The sequence below is a fragment of the Octopus bimaculoides genome, chromosome 1, assembly GCF_046866305.1.
Source record: "Octopus bimaculoides isolate indiv1 chromosome 1, ASM4686630v1, whole genome shotgun sequence".
Lineage (NCBI taxonomy): Eukaryota > Metazoa > Mollusca > Cephalopoda > Octopoda > Octopodidae > Octopus > Octopus bimaculoides.
The window spans coordinates 64,514,493-64,519,492 of record NC_142928.1 but is presented as its reverse complement, the minus strand read 5'-3'; positions in this window follow the sequence as shown (position 1 = coordinate 64,519,492).

Here is a 5,000-nt window from a genome sequence, read left to right as displayed (position 1 = left end):
TATGTAAATACATATATGCATTTATATATATATGTGTGTGTGTGTGTGTGTGTGTGTGTGTGTGTGTGTGTGTGTGTGTGTGTATAGGTATATATGTGTATGAATTTATATATATATATATATATATATATATATATATATATATATATATGTATATATATATACTTAAAACCACACACTGTAGCCTTTACGTTTTATATAAGACCATAAAACAAAGAGACAAAGAACTACGTCATACGAAAGAAAAACCTGTGCATTATTTATCATTAATTTATAAGATCACGTTACTGTCGAAACAAAATGTATATATTACACCAGGTTGATATTAGATACAGAATAATCATGGGCTCATTTGCCTGAGAAAAGAAGGTCAACTATTGTAACGGCTGAGGGTGTTTTCGTATCTTTGCACTGGTGTGGCGTTTATAGTATACTATGGATACAGAATATCAGTCTTTCTTAATCGAAAATTGGCAATAAGATACGTTTCGCGTAGTTTATGTCACCAATGCCGTTGGAAATTTCAGTTATGGTTACCGTATGGTATACTTTACATTAAATGCTAAATGTACGTAGCTATGTTTCTCGTCAAACTAACTTCATAATAGTTGGATGTTGTGGTATTCGTTTAGCTCCGAACTAATTGTGGTATGGAGACGTATGACTGAAAGCGGTAAAGAGAAATACGCATTACATTTATGAGAAGCCAAACGAAATACACCGTCATCGTCATCATCATCATCATCATTTTCATTTAGCACCCACTTTCCATACTGACATGGGTTGATGGTTTGATAGTGTTCGACATATCAGAGAACTTTTGGCGTGATGCCCTTCTTAACGCTAATTCTTTTTACAGGGTAATTTTTCATGTCAACGGACCTAGCGAGATGGGCAAGTAGCTTGCAAGACAATACATCTTGATTGTACTCCAAATGAAAGACACACACACACACACACACACACACACACACACACACACACACACACACACACACAAACACACACACGAGGGTGAGATAAAACGCTCATAGGCTGACTATGAATGATCGATTTTATAATTGTGAAATCTTGAATGCATTGATTCTTCTTATTAATTACTGCATTGCTTCTTTCCAGATAACCCAACAAAGAAAACTTCAAAAGTAACCTGTCATGACTTCTGAAAATGAACAAAATTTGGCAGGCATCGTGGTGTTATCAAGCATCTCCAGAAAAAAATATTTAACCCCCAAGGAAATTCATTCTGATATAGTTTCTACATTAGGAGATGACGCTCCGGCTTTATCAACAATGCCAACTGTTGGCAGCTGAATTTAAGAGAGCAAGGGAGAGCCTTGAAGATTACCCAGGGTCGGAACGTCCTGCAACTGCCACCACCGAGGAAAAACAATGATCGTGTTCACAACATAGTGATGGCTGACAGGCGGCTAACTATAAAGTCAAATAGCCAATGCTATTAGCGTATGCCCTGGGAGAGTTGAGAATATTCTGCACAATGAGCTTGGCATGGTACAGGTTTCTGCTCCGTGTTGACTTCTTTGGCCCGTTCAAATCAGAATTGATATGGTTAGTGTAAATTAATTTAATGAAGTAAAAGGTCAAAGTCTGTGAGAGTGCCTTCTTAATCCGGAGAGAATCTTGTCCTCCAGTTCAAAAAAAAAAAAAAGAAATTGTCTACATTTAATAAAATTTTCAAATCTGGAATTTAGTAAGTCTGTAGCAGTCTTATATCTAAAACAAATCTAACATATTTCGATTAGACAAAGCCAGGATCTCATTGATACATTAACGTATAGCGCAGTTCTCTTCACGATAATTCATTTGAAGGTGTAATGTGAACAGTTGGCCTTCATTTCCTAGATATGACTTGCTAACATTGTGGCTTTCTTCTTATACGCGTATCGAAAAGAGAACTGGTTTGCGCATCTTTTTTTAAATTACTTTGTTCTTTTGGGTTTCCTTATTTTGGCGCATTATTGTGACCTCAGCTTCATACACCACGGATCTGATCATGCATGCCTGATCCAGTGGGAAAGTTGTTGGATCTCAACACTTATAACCTACAGTGTTTCATACTGGGGTAGCAGCTGTGTGAAATTTTCACAGAACGTCTATTAAAAATGTTCCTGTACTTGTAGTTAACTGGGAAATGCTTATCTGTTAAAGCCAGGGCTTTTCAACTTACGTTAGTATATATATTCAAAGAGAAGGTGTGGCAAACCATATAATCTTCCTGGGTCTATTTCTTTCATATATATTTCTACTCGTGTGGTACCTTACAACTTTACTTTGCTATATATATATCAGAGACAAAAACTGCAAAGACGGTCTGCTTCTTGACTGAAGATTGAAAGCTCCGAAAGACGCGTCCTTGTTTATTCCTGTCCTTTTCGTAACACCTACTGTCCGAATGCTTTCTTGTCACCTATATATACACTTGCTCTTAAGTGTGTGTTCTCTAGTTATTGTATGTATGAATATATAAACGTGACAATTTCATAAAGACAATGGGGATGTGCTAGATAGACAGATCGTTCAATTGATTAATAAATATAAGGATGTATAATGGTATGTTAGTATATGTCTGTGCGTCTGTGGGTGAGTGTGTGTGTATGTTTGTGTGTGTGTCAATATACATGAATATATGTTCATGTGTGTGCGTACAGTCATGCATTTATGTATCTATGTAGAATCACATAATCAACATGACAGTAATTCTGTCATATTTTTTTAAAATCATTACAATAATTTTATGAAGGTGAAATCAAATAAATAAATAAATAAATCAGAATAGAAAGCACCAAGGAAAGAGAAACGAAGGACAAAAGAAAATGGCTCTCGTATATGAGAAACAAAAAGAAAAAGAAAGAGAACAAAAAATCCTTCACTTCTGAAAGCTTTCACTTCCTTTTCATTTGAAAACTCGTCTTTAATAATCCCAAGCTATCAGATTGGAGATTATCTCAATATGGCAGGTATTAAGGTGTATTTTGATTTTTTTTTTCTTTATTTAAAGTTTTTTTATTCAAGGATCCCCTTTTATTGTTTGAAAATCCATACATCATCATCATCATCATCATCATCATCTTCCTCATTATTATTATTACTATTATTATTATTATTATTATTATTATTATTATTAGTAGTAGTAGTAGTAGTAGTAGTAGTAGTAGTAGTAGTAGTAGTAGTAGTAGTATTGTTGTTGTTGTTGTTGTTGTTGTAGTTGTTATTATTATCTCCGTTTTTATTTTCTTTCAAACTGTTTCATGGTTGAACTTAATCGAACATTTCCTATGACCAAAATATATCTTACATATTTAATTAAACATAGCAATGGGGTTGTTTTCGAAGGAGTACCTTTTAATACTATTCTTCTCTCCTATGATTCTCTTTTATTCCCGTTCTTCCTTACAGTTCTTTCTCCTTTGCAGTCACTTCATCCAAATTCTGTTCTGTTTTATTTTCCTTATTAATCTTCATTTGTGTAGCGAAGAATTTCTTCTTTAAATCAAGTGATTTTAGCAGAAAATATATACTACGTGACACACGTGGCCTGAAAGTTTTATGCACGAATGATTTTGTAAAAGGGTGGGATATCTCTTTCTTGATACCAGTAGCATTCTGCAAGAACATAAAAAATTCGTTGGCACCTCTCTAAGCTAAGAGTTTAATATAATAGCCCTGGGTTTACCGGTTCGTCGGTACGTGTTTAGGCCTCGTGAAGTAAAGAACTGAGTGATAAATCCGAGTACCAAATTTTATATTAAAAACAAAAATGAGTACAAGATGCGATTATTTTTCGCTTGGAAAAACACCAGGGACTATCCTTGATATACTTATAGGCATACACCTTATATTAAATTACTAGTTTGATCATAATGTTTCAACCGCTTTTTTATGGGAAGAAGTTTTATATGGATTTAGAGAATTTCTTCACGTTTAGTTCAAACATCACCAAAATTGTAGGTGAGAGTTTAGTCATCCTTCGCTTTGTGAAAAAATCGAAGGAAGTGTCCAATATTCTTTCCAGAGTCTCTGTAACGAGTGGAATGAACGAAGGAAGTTGTTCTCATGTCAGAGATTCAGACCAAATACGACATACTGGAGTCTGTTAATGACACACTAGTACCAAAATGTGATGTTGGATCAAGTCTAAAAACCAGGCCCAGTTTCTACGCAGTTTCCGTCTGTCATATACTAGCCATAGGTTAGACCAGAACGAAGGTAGGTCTAATGACCCTCCATGTTTGTTTTCGTTCGGTTTCTTTGTATGTCTCCACTGTTCTGTTTCTATTCTCACCTTTGACTCTCCATAAATCCAAAATTTTAATTTGGTAATTATCGGAGCAACTGTCTTCAAAGACTCATACTGTCGTTCAATGCTCGAAATGTGGAGTAGATAGACAGCTGACAACTGATGAAGGGTCGTTCTTTATGTTACTTGTCATGTCTTCCATTTGTTTCTCTCGTTGTTTGCGTATTGAACTCATTTGTTTTTGTATTTCATGTTATTTACTGTTGGTGACGTCCTGTGCCCATATATGTATGCATATATATGTGTGTGTTTGTGTGTGTGCATATATACACACGTATGTGTACATACTTACATATATACGTATATACATATGCATGTGTGGGCACAGGACGTCAAAGAACATAAACAACAAAAATACAAAAATATAGAATACGAAATATGAATACATGGAATATGAAAATTTTTTTGCGAACAACGAAGGATACAAATGGAAAACAAGACACGCAACATAAAGAATGACGCTTCATGAGTTGTCGGCTGTTTTTCTAATCTGTATTTCGAGCATTTCACGACAAGATACGCCTTCGATAAAACAGTTGCTCCCGCAAAGCAAATTAAATAAAATTTGGGAATTTGCGGAGGATCAAAATTGGTAACAAAAACAGGACAGTGAAAACAAACATGAAGGGCTACTAAGCCTAAACGAAGTGAGGTAGCAAACGCGAAGAAACAAGCTTGGAAA